Here is a 25,836-nt window from a genome sequence, read left to right as displayed (position 1 = left end):
TTTCTAGATCCCATTTCAATCAAGGTTTAGGCCCAGGTTGGGCATGGAAGCTACTTTGGTTGCCCTGTATGAGTCCAACCCTCCGACTCTCCCTCTGACTCCAACTCAGTCAGTTCTGCCAACTGGCCAGCTGCTTCTTCAGCTCCTCTGGCCCAGCTAACTCCCCCTCTCTTACAGAGGTGCACAACAACAGTGTTGTGGGAATCTCTTACCCATCACTACTTGAACTCCCTGCTGCCGCGGCCACTAATCTTGGGCTCCTGGTCCTCTGGCAGAGCCTGTCCAGGCTGGCACCACAGTCTCAAGTCACCTGTAGGGGAAAAAAATTATAATTTAACTTTCCATACAAGAGCGCATTACCCCATATTGCTGAAATTATTTTAAAAAATAAACTATTGGCTTTTGTGATCAGCCATATGCTCAAGAGTGACAGTTCAAGAGGGTTTGAAGAACAAATGTAAGATGTTCAAAGGTGTATTTATGTATTAACAGCTAGAATAATCAACCCTCAAATTAATACTATTTATTATCAATAATTTGCACTTCAATATTGGTGCACTTTTATGTATTGAGAGAAGTGGTAATTAGCAAATTTTTAATATACAAATGTTCTCATTGTTAGGGGGAAAGACCATCCTCAGTACCTTTTATTTTAATTCCCTTTTAGAGTAACACATCAGAACCAAAATGACCTCAAAAATAAGCATGTGCCCTCAACCCTCAGATTTGCTGCTTAAATTTGACCCCTATCAATTAACTTACCAGATTTACCTACAGATTTAGCCAGTAAAAGCTTGAAAACCTAGTTAAAACAAGTAAGTTCAATAGCAGCAAAAATACTGTTAATTCATTTGTGAATTACCTCTTTACACCACAGATTTTGAGGTTTACAGCTCAACATTTTCCACTGTGACCCTAATGTAACTCAACAGCAGAATGCAGGTAGCATTTACCAGTTTGTTGTAGTTTTCATGACTACAATACATGATAGATGTTGATATAGATATAGATTATATAGCTATAGATATAGATATGAAGGACAAGAGCATAAACTTGTTTGACTCCTTATCAGTCTAACAAAAGCAAGTTCCAGCATTTTACATCATTCACCTTTCTTTTTTTGACAGCTGTATAACAATGTCATTCTCCATGCTGTTCATGCTAGTTAAATGGGTTCTTTCTTTTTCAATTATCTAGCAACATTTTTGTCAATTATCTAGCAGCTCACATTATCAAAACTTGCCATAAACTGGATAGTTCAGTCACATTCCTATAATGATGGAACATATGTTTAAAAGGCACCCGTGTCCCGACAGAAATCAAACATGTGGCCTAAGCGAAAAGAGATCTGATGTATGTGCTATTAAAGGAATCTAGTTTCTGGATTCAGCGCTTCTGAATTCAGTGGCCACAATGTCACCCTTCCTTTCAAGTTGTTGCAAATAGTTCCTTCTTTTTTAAAGGAAACCTTTCCTATTATCTTTTGTTTTAGCAGAATCAATTCATTTTCCAGAGGAGAGATCTGCCTTTCCCATGTGCCAGTTTGCTAAGTGAAAGGTTTTTACCTGCTCAGCTATGAACCCAGGCCAGAGCTGAGAGCGCTAAAGAAGCATTTGAGAAATGTGGGGTTTTGAAAAGACATGCTATTCCGAGGCTCAGCTTAGAAGAATTAAAAACAGATTTTACATAGCCCTTTATATCCCTTTATGTAGGAACAAGAGTGCCATCCGTACCCCTAACAAACAAAAGCATAAAACCAAAGCAATTTAAACAAGTGTTGGAAAAAACTTTGGTTAGAAATATAAACATTTGCGCAAAGGTTTTCAACAAGTTTGGGTAGGTTTGTTACAGAAAAACTTTAAATACATTCCTACACCAGGAGCTAGTAGTTTTTCAGTGCCAGTATAGTAGAAAACATAACTCATTACTTATCAGACCTATTAATTTATATCCCCAAACCAATATACAAGACCATTCATTGATATGGCATGGAAATTGAAAATCATAACCTTGTTGGATTTGAAAGGTTAGAATACAGAAAAGCAGCTGACAGATACAGTATTCATATGTAATTGGGGGGGGGGGGGGATGTGTGTCTTTGTTTCCTAAACAGCAACTCCCAGGCACACATTGTTGCAAGTGCTTTTGAAACTCCAGGGAGTTTTTAAGTCAGACTCACTGGTTAATGATATTGGCTTATTAACCATTGTATGCCACTGTGGTTGAGATGTCATTGATTTTATCCAGATGCCACTACCAGCATTTAAAAACTCTTTACCATAGAAGCCAACAAGCTTTGGCTCCCCATAAAATATTTGAGGGACTGCAAGAAGATCAAACCCATCCATTCTTAAGGAAATCAGCCCTGAGTGCTCACTGGAAGGACAGATCGTGAAGCTGAGGCTACAATACTTTGGCCACCTCATGAGAAGAGAAAACTCCCTGGAAAAGACCCTGATGTTGGGAAAGATGGAGGGCACAAGGAGAAGGGGATGACAGAGGACAAGATGTTTGGACAGTGTTCTCGAAGCTACCAACATGAGTTTGAACAAACTGTGGGAGGCAGTGGAAGACAGGAGTGCCTGGCATGCTCTGGCCCATGGGGTCACGAAGAGTCGGACATGACTAAACGACTAAACAACAAAGCCCCCCCCCCAAGTAGAAGGGCATTGCCATTGGAATGGTGTGCGTGCCCTGTGTCATGCAATCAATGGGGCACGGCTTACCTGCCCCCCACTATTTTATTCAAGTCTGCACCCCTGCTTTAATATCAATGAAGCAGGTATATATTCTCTGGGTCCAGAATGAAATGATAAATAGGGTCCTTGCCTGTAGTGGCTCAGTTAATTGTTCCATCAGTCTTCTGATTCCTCAGATATCCACAGCAGCTCAAAGCGACTTGCCTAGGCTACCAGTCCCCATTCACTAAACAGCAACAGAGAGATGTAAATCTCCAGATGTCATTGATCTACAACTCCTAGAGTGATGTGAAGGGCAGATGAAGCTCATCCACCTAGGAAGGTAGCCCATCTAGGAGAAGGAAAACTCTGGTCCTAAACCCCCACTGCTTTGTGGGATATCTTCATGAGAAGAAAAGGCTAAGGAGTAAACCCCTACACAAAACTGGAATGCAGTCCCTCAGGTGGTCAGATGGTGCCTTGTACGCCGCCTTCCGGCAACTCCTGCAGCCAAGCTGGTGCCAAACGTATTGCTCTGATTTCCTTTGGACCACATCAGCAAGGCCGAAGTCGGGTGGGTGGGTGTGGGGAGGTCAGGTCTTGTCATCTCAGCAGCCCGGAAACTCCATACACACTGCCCAGGCTTGCACACCGTGGAAGGCCACTTCGGTGCTGCTAATGCAATGATTTGACTTCACCCCCGGAGGTGCACTCCATTGTCTCTTGAGACAGACAGATGCCAACAACTCCCAGAATCCCTCCCCATTGGCTTTGCTCCCTGGGCCTGGTGGGTGATTCCCACTGGTTCCTCCCGTCCCTATTGCAAATGAAGCAGCTCTCTTTAGCACAGCACCCAGAGTTCAATTAGGGCAACCAGAGTTGGTGGGATTCATGGCAGATGGTGAGATATCCCCTTGCTGGAATTCTGTTTGGCAAACATATGCCTTGACAATGCTGCAAAGATTCTAAAAACATGCTTCAAGGGCTTGTGATAACCGAGGACTAAAAAAAATAAAATAAGTGCTTTAGCAAGACACATGAATGACAGCCAGTGTGTTTGTGACCCAGTTACTTGGAAATAGCTGGTACAGAAACAGTTGGCACTCAACTTTAAATAAAACTATAGAACTCTCTCAGCCTCTCCACTCTCGCTGTGTAAATGTGAAAGTACTGTAAATCCTGTTGACAGTTATTGCCATATCTATTGGCACACAGTCAACACCAGCTATTTGAAAAGTGTTGTGCCGCAGAGCTAGTGCCCATTACCTGTCTCCCTATATTTTCTTACAATTTATTTTCACCCCAGCAGGCAGCACCTCACAATGCCATTAATTTGTAAGGCGGCTTGTTCTTTCCAGTGCAGCCTGTTTACAATATGCTCATGTAAACAACCCAGGAGTTTACTGGCAATGCTTTACGGTGTCAGAAGGGACACCACAATTTAAAAAAGCAGTAGAGGGAAAAAAGAGCAGGTCAGGCAGGTCACCCACATCCCAAGCTCGCCTCCTAAGCCCTGGGCCAGTCTTCCTCCTCTAAAAAGAGATGCCAGTGCCTAAATAATCCATTGGATTGAGCTACATGGTGGATATAATTTAAAATACAGAAACTGCATTTCCAGCTGCACACTAGATTTGAGTACACAGATTGGGCGGTGTCTGGAGCAGATGATAACACGTGTGGCGATGATGATGGGAAGAAAGGGGAAGTGGAGGAAAACAGATAATTCAGCAACCAGCAGAGGTGAGGAACCTGTGTCCCTCTAGATGAGGGATAGCCAACCGTCTTAGAAACATCGTTCCAGTTTTGGGGGGAAGCAGGTGAATTTTATGGGGCAGTGGTTGGTTTTGTCTCTCAAGATGAGGTGACATCATAATGTATTATCATAGCGAAGGGCACTCTGTCACAAGAGGACAGGAGGTCACAGCTTGAATGAGCAGCAAGGCTTTTGTATGTTGTTGTTTTTTAGAAAGGTACCTCTCAGCTTCCTTTTATTTAAATGTAAGATGAACGTTCTTAATGTTCGTTTGTCCGCTGAAAATTTACAAATATTTTCCCCCTTTTGTGGGGGGGAAAATGGTCCTGCAGAAGGGGCTGATGGTCATAAACCCAAACATCTCCAACTGAAGGAGAATTGTTTCAGCTACAGGATGTTATTTAAATCTTGTTTTTAACACGCACCATAACCGTCTATAAGTGAAATGCGTTACACTGAATAGAACTCCTTTGCAAAATAGCTTAAGGAATTAGACATTTCTATATTCAAGGGATAAAGAATAAGCTTTTCTGCTGAAGCAGGTTATTTTCCACAACATCCAGTGAAGAATACGCAGGAATATCTCATTTGTATTTTGGAAAATTATTAATCTGAAGATCCAGGTGTCCAGGGCAGGGTTAAATGGATAATATAGTGTCAGGCGTCTCTAGGGAACATGTGTCTACAGTTAAACAAATTGAATAGCGATGACAGATTTTCCTGCCTCCTCATATAAAGGTCAGCGGGAGAAACCATCTATTTGGCATTACAAGATATAAGTGTGACTCTTAACCAAACCCAAATTCAAATACCTTATCATACTAAAGTCAATTATTTTAATGTAATCTTTTTTTATTACAATTATTCACCATCTTGAAAGATCCCTAATACAGAAGAGCCTCAGAATTATCCGGCTCTTGAATGAATCCAATTTTTCCTCAGACTGAATTTTTATCAGTTACTGAAATGTTTTCATAGCACATAGTGCTGTTTTAAATCACTATGCTAAATTACAATAACAATATGGATTATTTTCCCTGCAAAGGAAGCACCTGTAATCGTATGTTGTTAATTACTCCTTCTCCAACCCCCAGTATTTGGGGGGGGGGGAATAATCTGCTTACAATTACAAATAATTTATACCTGGAAAATATTCAGAGAGGTGGCTAACAAACATGGCAACACAAATCAAAGAACAAAACAGATGTTCTGAATCTGTCTATTAAAGAGATTTTTTTTTAAAAAAAATGACAGCAACAAATGGAAGTATTGTATTAGATGCTATTTAGCCACCCACTTTTCTTCTTGTCCAAAAATACCTCACAAAAACATTGGATACAAACAGTGGGTCAGAGCCAGAGGTCCTGTGAGTGGAGCTCCAACCATAGAACTTTCCGCTCCGAGAAGCAAGAAGGTACCATATTTTTTCCATCTATAAGACACCCCCATGTATAAGACGCCCCATATTTTGGGGGACTCAGATTTAAGAAAATGGCCTCAGCACTATCCGTGTTTAAGACGCCACCTGATTTTTGACATAATTTATTAGGGGGTCTTATACATGGAAAAATACGGTAATTTTCACTCATTTCCCCTGTCCCCTCTGAAAATCTACTTTAGAAGACCCTCACTTGTCTGAGTGACAGGCTCCACAACATCCCGAGTCCTTCCACAAAGAGGAGGAGCCCTTCCATTTGCAGATGAGCTGCTCTGGATCCAAGCCTGCCAGGCGCTTGGAAGCCACAACGCAAGCCACTTTGCCAGCCCTGTGCATTGTGCTTTGAGAAGCCCCAAGCATAGCACTGGCAAAGGATCCCCCCCCTTTTGCCAATCAGTTGATGGGGGGGCAGAGAAACGGAAACCTGCATTTTCCAGGCATCCACTGCGCAAAGGGGAACTCCCGCACACAGCCGATGCCTGCTGAAATCTTTCTGGTGGGAAAAGCAAAGGCATCACATCAGCTGTGGGGAGGGGACTTCCTTCTGCAACCAATCCCTAAAAAAAAAAAAAAACAACTAGTTGCCAGCTGATGGGAGGAAGAGAAAGAAGCCTACAGTCTGCATTCATTAATTGTGCTCAGCATCTTTCTCCATGGACGGGATGCCTGGATTCTGGAGCAAAGCATACCAATAGGTTTCTACTGAAACCACCGCTATATTGAAGGAAGACCTCCATTAAATCTGCACTAGCGAACTTGATATTTTTACACTGCATTTCATGGGAGAATGGAATTTCCAGCTTCTTTGTAATGAGGCAGGTTTCTAGCATGTGAAGTTTTCTGTGAAAGGTTTACAAAATTAAGTGGGCGCGTTTGAGGGGGCTTCCATATATCAGCATGCATCCATGAAGTCTTCTGTGCTTTGGATCACGCACGAGAGGAAGTGAGCTGGACTTCCTCTTCCACTGGGCATCTCCCTTATGACATTGTTCACATAGGAGCAAATTCACAGGCTCGGCTTCAGATATTCTAAACAGGCCTAGGAACAAGGTAAACTAATCCACTTCCTCTTGCCTCCTCGTTTAAGAATGTTCAGAAACACACTCGTTTTAATACTTCCATGGTAAAACACGAGCCCTTCCATAATACCTTTTGAGAAAAGTAAGTGCATTGTTTTCACAGAGGTTCTTACACCAAAGATAATGTTAGGCCAACACAGAGATGTAGGACTTGTGGTGCTTCAGATCTCATTGGACTGCGGCTCCCATCGTCCCAAAAAACATTGACCTTGCTGGCTGGAGCTCATGGGAGTTGGTGTCCAACAATATCTGGAGGGCTACATATTACCCACCACTGACTTATAGAAACTTGCATCCTTTGGGCTTTGTTGGCTGGGCATTTTTGCCGATTTCTTGAGCTGGAGAGTTGTTGCGTTGTTAATTCATCAGCCTTTTTATGACGGACTAAGGTTAGGTTACATCTTTCCCACACCTGGCTCTACAGCTGCCCACATCCTTTTAAACGAGAGTTAGATGCACTCCTGGGTAATGCCTCTGCAGCACAGGAGAAGATTAAACATTAAATCTAGTAAGGCCAGAGTAGAAAGATTTATGACAGCACTTAATGAAAGCTAGTATCTTTACATTTTACAGACTTGAAGTGAGGTTTAATCATAACCTTACAAGTGGTAGGTGCCAGCATTTGGCTAGTGAGCCCTTGCTAAAATTGAAATGGCGTAATAACAAAGTATGATGTTGTCTGCACATAGATGGCAACATTACAGAAATTAACAGGGCACTTGCATAAATTTCAAACACGCTTTTTATTAATAGTGATTGCCACACACACACACACACACACACACATATATATATGAAATGTATATGCACACAACGTTAACTTTTCCAATATATTGTGATTAGTTTTTGTACTCTACACTTAAGCAGCTGCCAAAGCAAACAGAAAAACCTGAAATCACAGTCAGAATACCCGCTTCATTTCCAATAGGACAATTATTGAATTATGTAGCCACTGTAGCAATTTTAAATTTAAAAGCTGAAAGCAAGAGGCAGTGGCTAAGAGCAAAAAAATCACGATTCACCTGGGAAAATCCAGATTCACTCTGTAAGTGAAAAGGCGCACTTAAAAAGAAATGCTAATAATATGGTTTACAAATTACTAAGCACAACCCTGTGCCTATCTGCTTGGAAGCAAGAGCCACTGAGTTATTGGGGACTTTCTTGCAAGTAAGTGTGCCTAGGACTGCAGCCAGCCAGTGTGTGCTCTCTAAATGCCAACCATCTGTTGGCAGGCAGCTTTTAAAAGACTAGAATTCAGACACTCCAAACCTAAATTATTAATTTTGTAATCTCCCCCTACCCTCCCGGCAAAGCATAGTGTTTTCATTTGGTTTTTGGGTGTGTTTTTTAAATGTGAAGTTTCAAAGTTGAGGCATCAATAGGAATAACAGTTGCTTTGAAATGGTATGTGATGTTTTGGAAAGTAACAGCCTAATCTAAAATAGTTGGAAGTGTTGTAACGATGTGGTTTAAAGATGTTTTATGATTTCCCAACCTGTGCGCATAACATATATACACACACTCGGGGTGGGAACAGCACATGCCACCGTTCTCCCCTCTCCTTTTGTTGATTTTGAAATCAGGGACAGAAAAAGATTTCTTTCTCGCTATAATCATCTGAATGATGCCCCCAGCTATGTTATATATAGCGCAATTCAATAATAACTACCATCAGTGTTTATTACAATTATATTCTTTTGTGTAAGATATTGGTAAGAAAGGGGGGTGTTTATGACTTGGGATAGCATGCGATATAGACCTTCTAAGGGAAATTAAGCTTTGAAGGGTCTCTCCTCATTTTCTGGGCATATCGTATATTTGGTGATGCTTGCTAGCAGCTGAGATTCTGAATGCCGTTGAGTCTCACCACCCTATTTACAGTGTGGAATTCAAGGCTGTTGACAGAATAAAGTGACAAGTACCGTTCTGTTTCTTTGCACTGTGTTGCTTTTTGTTTTGGCTGATTTATTCTGCCCAAAATTCACATCTGTATTGCTCAATGAATCCTATGATGGATGAATTGAGAGCTGGCTTTGGAAGAAAGAGTGAACAGTGAGCTGGAACAGTGAAGAAAAGTTATGTCAGCTTTCAGGCTAATAATTTGACTGGCTGAATTAAGATAGCTGCTTGCCACACAAATATGAGCAAAGCAATCTAGATTGGTCCTATCGTTGGTTTTTTTTAATGTAGATGTCTGCTTAAATATACAAATTACAATAATTCGATACCCAGTTCAGTTCATTATATCTCCCTATCTAGTTTCATAGTGCATCTGCTGCTAGTAAAATAGTACACAGCATGTTTCCTCTGCTTTTTCTGGGCTTTCCTTCTTTCCTTTCCTTTGATTGGGGCATGCAGGGCCAACTTGTAAGGACAATTTTATCTTCTTGCAATGTTCCCAAGGGAGCATTCATGCAGAGAATGCTTTGTGTGAAGCCAGCTCTCTCCCCCCCCCCCACACACACAGAGAGAGAGAGAGAGAGAGAGAGAGAGAGAGAGGGAGAGAGAGAGAGAGAGAGAGCGCTATGGCTTTTGAGGAGAGACCCTCGTGACTCTGTTAACTGGAGAAAAAATGTGCAACCACAGCCATAGAAAATGCTTTCGAGGACTCGCACCTGAAACTGCAGATATCCCAGGTCTTACAAAATACGCTCTGCACAATTACATTACCAGGGGGAAACTTAGGGAGCGCTATGTAGAAACAAAATTTGCAGGCTTGAACCAGCTCATGGTTTGATTTAATTGCCTGCATTATTGAGGAGAAAGTACAGGTCCGGGTGCAGACACATCACAGAAACGCTTCAGTTAAACACATTGTAAATTTTGTATGAGAAAGCGGGTTGGCAAAAACAGAACTCCACAGCGCCACCTGGTGTCACAGTATTATAATGCATATACAATGCTTTTTCTTCACCGATCTAGCTGAGTCCCTAATCTAAGATAATGGAGTTGTTTAGGGAAAAGTCGAGCAAGGAGCACAATAATAAGACTGGAACTTAGGACCATCCAGTGAAAGTGAACGTTTGAAGATTTAGGACAGACAACAGAAAGTACTTCTTTGCACAGCACATTGTCAGAACTACAAATTCAGAAAAAGTAGGAATTGCCACCATCTTGGATGGCTTTAACAGAGGATGAGAGAAATCCATGGAGGATAAGTTATCGATGGCTACCAGCTCCAATGTTGGGGGCAGTGTGTTTCTGATTACTGGAAAGCACGCGAGGGAAGAGTACTGTTGCACTCAGATCCCTTGCGTGTGTCGTTGGACACAGAGAGCAGGGCACCAGACTAGAATGGCCGCTGACCTGATCCAGCAGACTTCTTATGTTCTTACATTACAGCTTAACATTTCCTACATTTATGGAATGGGTATCTTTGGAACAGCTGGCACTATAGCATAATGGCTAAGAGTATGAGCTAAGAACTGGAAATTGTGGGTCCAAGTGTAGACTGGAACTGCCAGAGGCATTGGGACAAATGCAAGCTGCTACTCAATGTAGCTCTATTTCCCCTTCTACTTTCTTCCCAATAACGTTTACTATGTGTGGTGGGTTGTTTATTGAATCAGCATATTAAAACCAAAACATTCTTAAAAATGCAACTGCTCCAGCTGCAAAAGGAAGAGAAAGAGATTTTTCACAATCCTTAAAAGCTGAAGTGTGTGTAACATGTATGAGTTTCAGTCATGGTAAGCATAATAATCCTTGGTTCAGATGCGGGGGAACTTGTGGCCATCTAGATGTTGTTGGGCTCCCAGATCCCACAAGCACCAGCCAGTGTGGCCAATGGTTAAGGAAGTTGGAAGTTGTCATCCAATAACCTCTGGAAGGCCTTGGCTTCCCTATCCTTGCTGTAGTTATGGAAAAAACCAAATCACAGAGAAGGTGCAGGTAAGAGAAAATGCTTATAAAAAGCAGCTTGGTTTCAGCTAATGATTCCAACCATTGAGGGGTAAGCTGCACTTGCTGAAAGCCTTGCACTGCAACAATTGTCCATTGCTGTCCAATTAAAATGTATGCAAATCGATCTTTTCGGTGACAAACACTTTGAAATCCCCAATTCCATGTTTGCAGTCCAGAAAATGCTGAACAAGTAGTGCATCAGTGACAGGAATTCAATAGTGCACTATGAGAGGAGACATTAAAAGGAATGGACCCATTGGACACAGTTTCTTGTGGGTGAAATAATCTCATAGGAAATACCATCCACAGAGCAATCCCATGCATATTTATTCAGAAGTAAATCCTATTATGTGCAATAGGATTTACGACAATATGGCAACGTGGTTTGTTATATGTGGGCTGAACCATATAAGCTACATAGGATAATGGAACACAAAAGTAAAATTAGGCAGACATCACTAGATTTGGGGTTTTAGAGGGTTTGCTTTAGAAAAAATAGAACTAAGGTTAGGTGGATAGATTGAGTTTGAATTAATTTAACAGTAGAATTCTGCATATGCAATACTGGATAGCAGAACACAAAAATAACATTTTAAATTTATTGGGAAAGATTGGAGCTCAATGATAAGGTCAGGTGTGCCAACTCTAGTGGGCCAAGGCATCTTCAGCCCCCTCAATATTTGTTGGGGGCCCAACGCCCTCTCCTCGGTTCCCCTCTGCCCTCCTGCCTCCGCCACATACTTGCCAGAGTCCTTCCAGTCCCTGACATATTAGATGTAATGAACAATGTTCTGATACTATTTTCCACATTCTTTGAGTCTACCATTGACCTGTTTTTCCACCACACAATGAAAGGACTGGCAGCTGATTCTTTTCCTGACCTGAGCAAAACAATATTCAGTGCATCGTTATATTATTTCCTTGTTCCAATTTGTAGAGAAGTGTTTGAGAGATGCAAGGAGCCATTTTAAATGCATTACTCTGCATCAAGCGAATATATGAAGACATTTCAGTGATGTCTTGCTGTCATTACTGGCCACTTAAATTATGTCTCCAGGTGTATCAGCACTATGCCAAAGCATTTGTACCGATCAGATACCTAAATCAGATACTGCATAGATATAAGAGTCAGGTAGTTAGAATAGCTGGCTCAGCACATGTATCCCCATAATATTTTTAAAAAGAGGCTTTGTGTAAAATTAGACATTGTGAAATACAGTATTTCACATTGTGAAATGTAATAGCACTGATACCAAATATAACAAGAAAGTAGTCTAATAACATTCCATTGCAATTTAGGCACATCTCTCATGTTTACTGTCATAAAATTTTATGGCTGCACATAGCAGCCAAATTAGCTACAGGAAGTTAAACATTAATAAAGTCCACTTTAAGTATGCAAGAACAGACTAAGTCTTTTCAAAGGACTATTTAGACAAGCAGAATTCGAGAATTGAAAGTAGATGGTCTGTGCAGGCATGTTTTAATTCATAGGACATAATCTTTTTCTTACGGAACTCAATGGGAGTCTTGTAATTATTTCAGGAAGAGCACAATTAGGCCTACCCATTTCAGCTAATCAGTAATTCATTTTAAATCTCAACTGTGCACTATTTTGAGTATTGAGAATTGTGGATATTTAGGAGTAGAATCACTCCCTTTAATATGCTATGGAGTGTATAAGGCATTGCCATTGGCATCCTGCAATGGCAACATGGGTCTCATTCTGAATGGAAGGCTTAAGGATATAAGCCTTATTATTTAGTCAAGTGTAAGTCTGAAGATTTTCTAATATAGCTTCTTTGGCTGTATAGAATTATTTGATGTCAACGCCTCATTCTGTTGTCCTAGTATCTAAATAGTTTTAAGTTTATGGAAGGCTTGTGGCCTTCACTCTTGTTGGCTATCTACATCTTTCAGGATGGCTCAGTGGCGTAGCGTGGGGGGTGCAGGGGGGCTGGCCGCACTGGGCGCAACTTCTGGGGGTTAGGGTTAGGGGGCGCAAATCCAAGGGTTAGGGGGTGCAAATTACTTGCCTTGCCCCGGGTGCTGACAACCTACGCTACGCCACTGGGATGGCTCTTTCTACATTTTTTGGGAATGATTTCTATGTGTGTCATGTGAAGAAGTATTTCCTTTTGCCTTTCATCACAAGTAGAGCCATTTTTTTAAAAGTGTGTGTGTGTATTAACATTCATTTTATCATATGATCTGCTACCTTTGTTTGCAAATGTATAGTCGTAACAACAAGAGGCAGAAATATTTAGAGAGGCTTTCTTAGAAAAAGCTACCAAATAAATGGTTGAGATTGTTTCAGAACCTACTATTCTTGCAGTGTCAAATTTTGATTTGCTTGTGGGGCATGTGGATGATCAATGGATGCAAAGAATGTCCCCTAGTTAAAGCAGTCTCCTCCTTTCACCAAATTATTCTAGTTCGTTTATTTAAAATATTTTAACCTGCCCTGTGAATCCATGGTGGACGAAAGGGTGACTTACAGCACATCAAATATAAAACAAAAAACCCATATAATTAAAGAACACGTCTGTGCAGGACAACCCAGGAGCAAACAAAACAAGCAGGAGCAATATAGTACAGTCTTACAAACATCGCAAGGGGTACAGTCTTAGCTTTACTCAAGAAAGCCAGTAGGGAGGGCACTAGGCAGACCTTCTATGGTGGAGGGTTCCATAAGCACTATGGTAACAGCCACATCCCTTGTGGCCACTGCCCCACTGCTGGGAGGGGGAGGCATACCAAAGGGTTTCTTGGAGATTATGTAAGTACCTGGTAGATCCTAGAGGAAAAAATGTGATGTATGGGCTAGAACTGGGAAGACCCAAGTTGAATAACCAGTCAGCCAGAAGCTCCCTGGGTGACCTTGTGCAAGTCAATGTCTCTGAGCCTATCTTACTCTACTCTGAGTATAAAAGGTGGGATGCACCCCATATTCTGCCCTTTGTCCTTGGAGGAAAAGGTGGGATATAAACATAATAAATAAAGCAATAACACTCATAACATAGGAAGCTGTCGTATACAGTGGAACCTCGTGTTATGTACCGTCCTCCTTGCAAACGCTTTGAGTTATGAGCTCCGCTAACCGGAAGTAGATGCTCCCGGTTGCGAACTTTGTCCCGGGATGCGAGCGGAAGTCACACGCCGGCAGCATGGCGGCGGCAGGAGGCGTCATTAGTGAAAGCGTGCCTCATGTTACGAGCGGTTTTGGCTTATGAACGGACCTCTGGAACGAATTAAGTTCGTAACCAGAGGTACCACTGTATCAAGTCAGACCATTGATATATTTAGCTCAGTATTGTCTACAATGACTGGAAACAGCTCTTGAGGGTTTCAGACAGGTCCCTACTGTATGTGGAGATGCCTCGGAACGAACCTGGGATACTCTGTATGCGAAGTAGATGTTCTACCACTTAGCTATGTATAGCCTTTTCCCTGTGTAAAAAAATGAATATTAAAAGTGACGGGCTACAAGAAGATGCTGATGGAACTAGAGCATTGCTTGATTCAAGTGTAGATAAAGGAAATACAACTGAACCTTCAGTTCTGCTTTTAACTCAGTCCCACCAGCTTCCTCTAAAGCGTACAGTAAACCACGAATCTTAAGATAAAGAATCCTGGAGATAACATCGTTACACTGACGCTGTGAAGGATGGCCACAACTGAATGCTGTTTGGTTACCAAAGAACCTGTGATGAACGAGTTGCCACATACAGCACTTTACAGATAAGCGTAACTTGGGAAGGTTTAGGGTTACTTGTAGCTTTTGCATGGGCCGCAAATTATGTCTGTTCTTCACTTTGATTTGCTTTTAGCATGCAAATCCGTATTTGGAGCTCTTAGTAACAGAAAACAATGAAGCATAGGAGGGAAATTAAATAGCCATGACAGAAACAACAAGCATAATTTGTTTTTAAGTTTGCATAAGTCTCCTGTCTTGATTTGGTTACTTTGTCCTGCATCTCAGCAAATAAATTATGGCAATCTTGCACAGCCTTCAAACAATTTGACGAATACTCACACTTCTGTTTCTATGGGCCGGATGTCTCTCGGTTTGAGACTATGAGCTACTGGAAAGTTATTTTTACGAGCTGATAATGTTTAGTTGTGCAGTGCCATCAGTGTTCATTGGCACTTCATGTTGGGTTCAGTGTCTTTTCTGTCTACAATTCTCTGGTTTTATTAAAATGATAAACGCTACATTCCCATCACAGCAGGCAAGTCATTAAGACTTCTACACAACTCTCAAACATTACAGTGATAATGGGTCCATTCTCTGAATTAATTCACTGCATGGTATAGTGACCAGAGGCTTGCTATGGCAGAGATGAAAAGGAACAACTTAGCCTTTGTCCTCCCATGTTGTTAGTCTCTGGTTTGCTTCCTTCAAATTGAGGAAATAATCAATAATACCAGCTGCAGCCGTTTCTGTCCCTTTGTCTGGCAGTCAGTCATTTTCAGCTGCAAAATCAAATCCGCAAAGCAGCTTGCAGTAACTGGAATTAGCAAGACACAGATGCCTATGACACTTACACAATGTCATTTTAGAATCAGAAAGTCTTCAAGACCTGGAAGGTAAGTGTTTGCATGCCTTTCTTTAGGCTTTGTTTGCATGATCCAAATTACTGATGGTCTTACCTGAGAGAAATTAGCAATTTTATCCCAAGTTAATAACCATTTATAGGTCCTTCGGGCTTTCCTGCTGCTTCCTATCACAGGTCAGTTTTGGGTCACATTGAGCTTGCTGTAAATGTGCCCAGCTTTACTTATATGACATTTCTGGTCCTGATATTGTTGATAAAGATACTTAAGAGAGGTGGATGCTAAATTAATCTGGGGTCCTGCACTATGCGTCACTCACTTGAACCTGAAGGCAGAAAGTAATTGGGTGGTTGTTACCATGCGATAATTGGCAGTAGAGAAAATTCACGTATCAAGCAAACTAGACTGACTCTTCCTAGAGCACTTAAGTAGTTATGTAAAGTAAGAGACTGTAATAATTATGTTAAAGGAATCATAAGAGAATTTGCTTTCCTGAACATACAACGCTGAAGTTAACTAGCAAATATGAAAATATCCTGCTTTGGAGCATATTTTTTAATATTAGCATTGGCTGCAGTTCTTTCACATGACTTGTCTCATTCATAGCCATCACTATCCTTTCTGCACCATGAAATTTCAAGGCCATTTTAGATATTATAATTTTGTTGGGCATAAGGCAACAGTTCCATGTTGTTTACCCACTGAAACTCTAAAGTTTGAAGTCACTTTGGATACCAACAACATCCTTCTAGGATGCAACCAAAATAGTGACTTTGACTTCTTCTTCTTCCTCTTCCTCCGTAAATCTGGTTTTTTTAAACCACAGGTCAGTAATACTCACACATAAAACTGTCATAACCCCAGCAGCTTTTCTTGAATTTCACAAGTATGGAGGCCACCTCTAAAACCTGTTTACTTTCTGGAAGAGTGGGGGATAACACATTTCTTTGGTAACACATTTCTTTGGTAATCAATTCTGAGTCTTTTCCTACATTTATTCCCCATACTGTTTTGTTTTGTGGTTTTTTTAAAAAAGACTTGATCATGTAATATTTACCATTGCAAGGGTTTTACAGAGCAGCCTGCAGTTTCAAATATATGCAAAAAGTCCAAATTAAAAGCCTTAATTTTCCAGGATTAATTTACCTTGATTTAGGAAAGAAAAGGGATAATGAAATTGTACAAATGGCAATGTGTCATTATTAAACATGTCCATACAATATTCCTAAATTTATTAGTATGAGGTAATAATAAAATGGGCAGAGAGGCTAAAATGCTCATTATTGCAGGGGAAAAGGCGATTTCATGAGGCAGCAGCATAAAATTCCAAGCAGAACAGGTTTGTGATATGTTAATAGTGCACTCCATTGTGGGGAGGGGAAAACTATTTCCTGGCCTGTCCTGCCCTGTCCTGTCCCCACTCTGTCACTGAGTAGTATATTTTTAACATGAACATTTACCAAAGGAGTGCTTTTGTAAATGAATAGCGAGTGACATTCTCAGTCTTTAAGGCATTACAGTATCACTGTCTTCAGTCAATAAGAGCTTGCAATGTAGGGAAGCATTCATAGCTAAATGACAAAGGCATGTATTTGATGGCAGACAGTGTGTTTGTATATATACTTCCGTAAACATTTCAGTCTAGAGGTTTATATTATCTGGGTGTGCAGTAGCAAAGCCCAGATACATTGATTTTCTTTTTCTAATGAGACATCCAAGACCGTTATCTTTTGTTTAATTTGGGACCTGAACTAATTCTGCACTAAAAACCATGTGTGCAGAGTTTTTCTCGAGGGAGGGGTTAAGAAGGCTGGAACAAAAAGTTCAAAACTTTTCAGACGATATTAGAGGATACACAAGTGGACTATATATATTTACAGATAAATAAATCACAAGAGCCAGATTATGTCCAGGCATGACTTCTTAGGAGTTTCCAAGGAAAAATCTATAGAAACAGAAACAAGATGTCTGTCTGTTCGTTAAGAACAGTTGATGCATCACAGGACAAAACAATGACAACAGGTGTCATCAGCTTGGCCCATTTGTGGATTGAACCATTCTGCCCTTCAAACATTTGTTTGGCAAAAGGAGATTGTCTTCCGGGATTTGAACACTATCTCTTTTAAGAAAGAAGCGTGATAAAAGCAAAAGCAGAAGAAGAAATGGTTACTCACAGGCTCATATACCAAGTTGTGATTTAGCAGGCAAATAATTTTACCTGTTCCAACACTGTACTAATTATTACCAACATGTGCTTTTTTTTTGTAATGCCTCAGATTATTTTAGAGATTGGAATACAGATTTATTTTTCTTTCCTTGTGAGCTGTTCTGTTCCAATTCTTTGAAAGTAGCTCCTGGATGTTACTATTAATTGCATGTAATTTATACCCTTCCCACGACGGGATATGTTCACTTGACTTGAAATCTAAGGGGAAGAGTTACCTCACAGTGTCTTTTCCATCCCCAAACAGCAATGTTAATTGGCCCTGAGTCATGATACAGATGACAAAACTACGACTTGGCATTCACTTCTGTGGGGTTATTCTAAGAGGTTATTCACACAGCTCCAAAGGCAGGCTGATATATATGGACTGTGAGTATTTTACGCTGAAATTAAGCCCATGGTGAAGCAATTGTTTGATTAGTTTACCACATGCCCGCGTTCCAAATTTATCAGGTTGGGCTGACATTCTATCGTGCTTCTGCTGTCTGGCTTTCAAAAGCTTTTACACAGCTTGGTTAAATGTGCCAAGGAGGGCAATAAGATTAATCAATGGCATGGCCACTTAATTGCATACTGAAGTGTACTTGGGGATCATGATCCGTTGGCCCTGAGGTTTCAGTCAACAGAACTAGTAGGAAAGGAAGATGAACGAGCTATGAAAGTGAGACTATACAGAATGATTATGTGGGCATTATGCAGCAATTAGATGGTATTTTTGTTGTAGCTTTTTTTTTTTTTTTTTTAAAGGAAAACTACAGGCATCAATGGCATCAAGGCTCTGTCTTGGCTACCTGCCTAGAATTTCAACATTCATCACAAAATAAAGAACACCAAGTTCCCCAGATGGAAGAAGCAATAGATTTGTTAACATTGTTATTACCATTGCTACTCCCTTATGAAGTAGGGACAAATTGAAGCCTATTTTAAACTAGAGTGATACAATTGCCCATTAATGACCAACTTTTCTACTCCATTCCAGAGGAGTTGCCATTTTAGGCTACTGAAGTAAACACAACACAGTCCCACAAAGTACCTTAAAAGACTGATTAATTGCAGTACAAGTGTTTGTAGACAAGAGGCAAATGGAGAGCTAGATTTTTACATGCCGCAATGCATTCATGCACAATGCAACCAATGAAACTTGAGCTGTTACACGCACAACACAATATACAGTGTCACATACCACCACAAACCTCTATGATTTTGTGTGCATTGTGCAGCAGCACATGCATGAGACAATCCTGAAATTAATCTGTGTCCTCCATAAGATCAAGGCTTCATGTTTTTCATGTATATCACAGCAGCTGGTACTGTTTTGTGGTTATTTATGTATGTACAAGGCCATACAGTCTGTTCATACATAGTTAAAAGCACCCGAAACCATTCATTTTTATCTCACTCTTGCTCCAAGAAGATCAAGGTACCATATGTGATACTATACACAGCATTGCTGTGAGTTTGATTAAACTGGTCTTCCCCAACTTGGTACCCTCCTGATGCTGTTGGAGTCCAAAAAATCTGGAGGACAGAAATTTGGGAAAGATTGGTTAGGTCTGGAGTAGACAGCATGGTCCCCGTCCATCTGTTCTCAGATGTTGTTGGGCCCTATCCCATCAGCCTCAGCCAGCATGGCCAATAGTCAAGGATCATGGAGTTGTAGTCTAACAATTTATGGGCAACTCATTGGCTACCACTGGATTACTCAGAGATGTAGTGGCTGGCCTAAGATAATCTAATGAGCATCTGGGCTGAATGGTGCTTTGAACCCAGGTTTCTTTAACCTAAGTACAACTCTATACCATGCTGGCTTTCAGTGGATTTAGGTGTTGCACATTTCACATGATTTAGGGCAGATAAGGTAGGTGCAATGATACTCCTAGTCCCAACTTAAATTTAGAGTTCAGATTTCTGGAATTGAAATATTAACTAGGTTAATGGTATATCATTCTGATTATGGAAACTTACATTATTTCTTAAACTGCAGCATATTTGTTAAAAGAAAAGTATTTAAAATAAAAATTTTAATTGAATACCTATAAGTTTTAAAGCCTTATCAAGAAAAACAGCTACATTTCATTTACGTCAAATCTCAACATGCTCACACCAGATGGTGCTTCATTTCAGGTCAGAAAATAATGGAGGAGTCTGGCTTTAAAAATCTAAGTAACAAGAATAAAAAGATGAAAAACAAGGAATTACAATTTGCAAGAGCACTTTTCATTTAAAACCAGCCTTTCATAATTTTTCATATATCATTATTTAGCATTTATCAATTTCTTTTAATATGGATGTAATGCATTTAAAATATGAAATATTTAGATTATTTGGGTCAGTAATTTCATTCACACACACACACTTTTTCTACATAGCGTTCAGCTGTGTCTTTCCCCCCACCCATTAAATTAATTAATTGTGTAAGGGCTTCTGATTCTTATCAGGAATGCAGCATGTGGGGAGAAGAAATTCGTCCTTTCCCTCCCCAGCCTAAATCCACACCCAGTGTGCATGGCTACCAGCAGATTTAACAGTTTGCGTTGGTGTCAATGGGAACTTCTCTCTCTCTAAGAATTGATAACTCTTTCTTCCCCCACTTGCCCTGGCAATGTAATTAATAAAGGAAAAACTGAACATGTAACAGCACATTCCTCAGTGTGTAGTTTTGCTCTGTGCTATTCGTGTTAGGGGGGGGGGGAATGCTGGAGGATGGGCAGTTGAAAATTCAGTTGTCAAGAGAATAAAACTGTTTTTCATTAGAGGACGTGATTACAGTATAAACAATCATAATGCAACTTTTACACAAACACAGCAATAGAATCATTTGGGTCTCTTCTCATATATATATTTCTGGCGCTGAACTTGATAGTTATTTAATGGTTTCTGTGGTGTAGTCGGCACAGATGAAAGTTTCTTACTCCATCATTCTAGTGAATCAGGCGCTCTGGTAATAAACCTGAAGGAAGTGTGTGGAAGCAAGTCTTACATCGCCTATGAGTGTCTAACATGCCAGTGATATCAGTAGGAACCTTTTGTGGATGTTAGTGGAAATGGACATACAGATTTTATCCAAATGGTGTAATCTATAAAGGATCATTTTTTGCATATTATTAGCAAAACCTTGTCGCTTTCGAGTCCAGCTGGGAGCAGGGTACTCATCCCATACAGTAACCCCTGATCCGGATCCAGACCCTAGTTTGGGGGACAGTAAGTTTTAATCCTTTGTTCCCTGTTGAGGTCTCAATCTGGATTGGGCACGTTGCTTGCAACCTGTATTGCCAAAAAAAAGTCCTGTTTGTCTGGGATGCTCCATTCCATTTCTCTCTGCCTTCTCCATTTTCTTTTTTCTTTTTATTCTCCATCATTCCCTGGTTCTGAACATCCTTAGTCCTCTTAAAGGAGGAGGGAGAAATTCAATTCAGTTCATATTTAAAGGTGAAACTCCCTGATTTTTGCTTGCCAAAGCGATAGAAAAAGAAACGCTCAAGTATCATTTGAAATTTTCGCTTTTCTGAATGGGGAAGTGAAGTTATCGAGCCAAGTAATTGTGCTAAAGTGTGCTTTAAAATGCATATATTCATGAAAATAACATACTAAAATGCATTATATTAGGGGGAACCGATTTGTAAAAAATTGCAAATGAGACAAAATTGCATACAAATTTATGTATATTAGGAGAAATTTGTCTAAAACACTGATGAATTTTCCTGAATACCTTTTTTAAAAAAATACCCAAACTGATGCAGAGAACTGAACTTAAGGTTGGGAAAATGAGAAATTGAGAGAAACATCTGCAATCCTAAATAAGTTTACTAGTGGATCAGTCCCATTGAAACTAGAGGGACTTAAAAGCATTCTTGTTCTACCAGCCAGTGGTGACTTTACTCCGGAAAGGCTTCTCAAATTTTGAATTTTAAGTCTGTCATGTAAAACTCTAGTTCTAGAGCTCACTACAAAGAAGCCTCTGAAAACACAGCCTGTGATTTATTAACTGATAGCTGTATTGAAGGAGGTTGTTTGTTTATGCAAAGCTACCCTCATCCAAGCAGATCAAAGATGATACAGATTGTTGGTGGGGAGGGGGAATTGTGTGACTTCCATCTTCAAACTAAGAGCCAGCACCAGGATGAATGAAATTTATCACATAATCCAGAGCCAGATGTATAAAATACTCCAATGCATAGGATGGGGCTAGGAGTGTAGGAGTTAATCTGATGTACACAGATGCTTGCTGTCAAGATTTCTCAAGCTGCCCTGACATTTCCTTTGCACCTGGCACTGGAGGTGTCAGCCATGCCAGTTTCGTCCCCCCAACACAGATGTTCTTGTTGTGCTACTTTGTATGTGTAACATTTAAGTTGATGTTTAGCTCAAACACAGCACACATAAATACTGTAATCCAGAGACCACCCATTTATTAGTGCACCTGCATCATTCACTTCCTTTCATTCTTTTCAAAGTGTTGCAAGTTATCTCCTGCACTTCTGGACTTAGTGTCGAGACTAGGGGGCTTCCCCCCACCCTTTTTGTAAGAAGGAGAGGTTAAAATGTCCCTGTTGCTTTCCTATGTATAGATGACTTATGCTTTTGGAAGGGGAAAATATTATACCGCGCACATCATACATCGTCGCAGTGTGAGTTGCAAAGCACCCTTTGGGTTTGCACTGAAGCCACTCTATCTCTTGTCTTGATTTAGAAGAAGCATTATTTTAAAGGCCTCTATTTTCTCATCTGAACCCTTGAAACACAAATACGGCGCAGAAAAGCACTCTCCGCATACTTAACTTTAAGCACATAAATAGCCCCATTGAAGCACGCATTTAAGCCTAAAGTACAGCCCTCTGTGTCAATTATTTCAATATTTTGTTAAAAAAGGATTCTTGCCAAATATGATCAAGCAATCTTTTCCATTCACTCCTATCAGCAGGGGGCTACAGAATCCTGCCACCAGGTTTTCCCCCTCCCTCCTTATGAACATAGATATGCAAATCAGACACTTTCACCCAAACTTTACTCGTTAGCATAATTTAGGGTGACTTCACATGGGTGTTGGATTTGCCCTATCTGATGTTTTTCCTCTCTGTATGATATTTTTCTCCTCATGGAGGAAAAAATATTCTCCTCCCACTTTGTTATCCCAGTTTGGAGAAGTATGCCTCTTTGGTAATGTGTCCATGCAGCTTATTTCATATACAGTGGTACCTCAGGTTACAAACACCTCAGGTTACAAACACTCCACTAACCCGGAAGTAGTACCTTGACTTAATAACTCTACCTCAGGATGAAAACATAAATCGCGTGCTGGCGGCACGGGGGCAGCAGGAGGCACCATTAGCTAAAGTGGTACCTCAGGTTAAGAGCGGTTTCAGGTTAAGAATGGACCTCCAGAACGAATTAAGTTTGTAACCAGAGATACCACTGTATTTTTATTAAAGCTGAATTGTTGGAACAAAACCCCTGTTTTTGCCAATCAGATTTTGAGCCTTATCAGGTTTCAGAATTATTTCCTATATAGTTTCCCTCAAGCAGCTATTGGTACTGCCAGAGTTTTTGATGTGGCTTGTTTGTGATCTCAGAGAGGTCTTAGAAAGTTTGGGCGGCATCTCGCCCCCCACCTTCCTTGAATGTTCACACATTTGTAACAACTTACACAGATTTTGATGTGGCTGTAGTCTATGAAAGTGATTGTCAGATGTAGGGTCTGCTTCTCTGTGAAGCACAAAGGAACCGTACCATATGTATGTGAAAGACCACCATCCTGACCATTAATGGACTGTTTGTTTGTTGCATTGATATCCCAACTTCTTCTCCAAGGAGCTGAAGGTAGCATGCATAGATCTCTCCCTGCTCAATTAATCCCCACAACAACCCTCACTAATTAGTTTAGTGAACTTCAGGGTCCAGTGGGAATTTGAACCCTGGTCTTTCAGGTCCTAGTCAAACATGCTAACTGGTTCCTTTTGTCACTATGGCATCTGCGCAGGGCTGTCCAACAGAAGCTTTCTGAAGAGTCCAGTGTCCGCTGCTCAGGGTGGGGAACCACAGCACTGGGAGATGAATGAAGCCCTCCAGGCCTTTCTGCCTGCACCACAAGACTCTCCCCAGCTCCCACAGTCACTGTCCTGTTGCATGTTCACCTCAAGTGCATTTGCCTGACTATAATGTGCATCTGAACAAAATGAATGCATCTGCTTGCCCTGACAGAAAGATGCAAGTTGGTATATGTATGCTTAGAAATCTCTGCATTTTACATGCCTCCTGGACAGAGTACGTGTCAGAGCAGATCCCCAAGGGTTCCTTAATACTCTATAGTAGCCTTTCTCAATCTTGGGGCCCCAATTCTTGGACTCCCCCCTGTTATTTCTAACAAAGTTTCACAATTGGCAGTAGTGGAGTCACTGTGCGGTTGGCACCCTCAAGATTCAGGAACCCACATGTTGGAAGTCTAAGACCAGAGAGGGTCAAGCTAGGAATTTGCCCTGTTCTCTAGGAGAAGAAGAGGGCTGGAGAGTTGGCTTTATGCTTTGTCTCAATTGCAAGGGATTGGCTGGAGGAAAGCGTGATGGTCTTGGGTCCCAGGATTTAACAATTAACTGGCTTCCCCCCAGTTTCCCCATTTACCTCTGGGGCTGAACGTGACCCTCCCCCCAAAAAGTGGTGGTGACAGCACCTATTGGGTAAGAAGACCCAACAGGCAGCACTGCAGGGCTGTTGTTGGTCAAGGAAGGGGGCCTGAGAAGTTCTCCCCTCTTCTCCATATGAGATGCCCTGGAAACATTTATATTGAAGAGCAGCATATATTACACCAGTTGCTGGGAATCGCAAGTGAGAAGTGTGCTATTGCCTTCATGTCTTACTTGCAGGCTTCCCACAGGTATCTAACTGGCCATTGTGAGAATAGCATGCTGGGCCAGATGAGTCATTAGCCTCATCCATCAGGCATGGCTTAAAAAATTAAAACAGTTGCCTTGTGGAGGGATGGGTAGTGTTTAGTGCGCTTACAGAACATAAGCCACCTACAGATAGTCCATGCATCTAATTATCTGAGGGGAGAGGAAGATAAGATACCTGCAGGTATAGGGTGGTATAGAGATTTTATAATAATAAGTATGGTGAATCTGACTTTTCATGTCTTTTCTATATCGTATGTAGAATTGTGTCACAGTAGCATCATTAAGGTTCAGAAATGTATAATGTGTGCTTTTTAAGTTTCTCCATCTGCCCATTCTCCTTGGGGATACTAATCCTCATGACACATGCAAGATGTGACCTTAGTTTCCATTTAACCAAATGCCTGAGAACCGAAACACGTTTATTTGTGCACTCTGAAGTTTTTATTACTCTGGTTCATCTCTCATTCATAATTACCTATCAGCAGTCTATCCCTCTAACAGCAAATGCCGGTGTTGAGTGCCGACAGAAATTCAGCCAAAGTGGAGCTGCTGAGAAACCGGAGGGAGGATAGAAGTATGCTGGATTTGCAAAAGTACATGTGTCCTTCAAAAGGAAAACCTAGCAGGAATAGCCAACCCCAAGTAGCCATGGAATGTTGTGTTTAAGTTGAAAAGGGGGGAAATGGAAAACTGGTGAAAGGGGGAGTAAAATGCTATCCTTCAGTTTCTAACAGTGTATACCGTATGGTATCTTGGAGGGGGAAGGCATGACTGACTAGCTGGCTAGAACTCTAAACAGGAGCACTCCTGTTCGGCGGTGAAGAGGATGCTCACTGCCAAATTTTGATGCTGGCGCCACTTGTTTCTCTCCATTAACAATCTCTCCTTGCCATTAACCCCAGCCGTCACCTTGATGAAGGTGCAGGCGTATGAACTCCTTTGAAAACAGCAAGTGGTCCTGGATTGTAGGGTTGAAAAGATCTAAGCCAACGAGAGTGCCTCCACCCTTGCTTACAGCAGGAATGGGTACAATTTTTCTTCTTCCCCTAGGAAGCAACTCATTTGCTTTTGTGCATGAATTGGGCTTGACCAGGGAGAATGGTCCAAGGAAATAAGGGTAAAAACACCAAAGCATAAGACACTGAGATATCTTCACATACTTAAAGGTTTTCCTTGGTGGGAAAGGGTAGGGAAATAACATTGATAAATGGAGTATTTATGGGTGGTGAGTGGGGGAGGGGGCTTGATTGAAATCCTTAATTGTGGTTTGTCTTTTATTCATGTGAATACTATGTGAGATGTGCAATCTAACAAGAT

At 41.0% G+C, this 25,836-nt stretch overlaps 1 protein-coding gene and 1 long non-coding RNA gene across 8 annotated transcripts in view; one reads left to right on the top strand and one right to left on the bottom strand.

Moving 5' to 3' along the window:
* Nucleotides 1-25,836, top strand: part of DGKB (diacylglycerol kinase beta) — a 251,989-nt gene that overhangs the window by 208,610 nt on the left and 17,543 nt on the right. The window lies entirely within an intron of this gene.
* LOC310828268 overlaps nucleotides 212-25,836 on the bottom strand; it is an 89,849-nt gene continuing 64,224 nt past the window's right edge. For both annotated transcript variants that reach the window (XR_014556802.1, XR_014556803.1), the window contains exon 3: nucleotides 212-310. This is a non-coding gene — a long non-coding RNA (uncharacterized lncRNA). The remainder of the gene's footprint in view (nucleotides 311-25,836) is intronic.

This window comes from Podarcis gaigeae (genome assembly GCF_964106915.1).
Source record: "Podarcis gaigeae genome assembly, chromosome: 12".
Classification (NCBI taxonomy): Eukaryota; Metazoa; Chordata; class Lepidosauria; order Squamata; family Lacertidae; genus Podarcis; species Podarcis gaigeae.
This window is presented reverse-complemented; position numbering and strand designations above follow the sequence as displayed.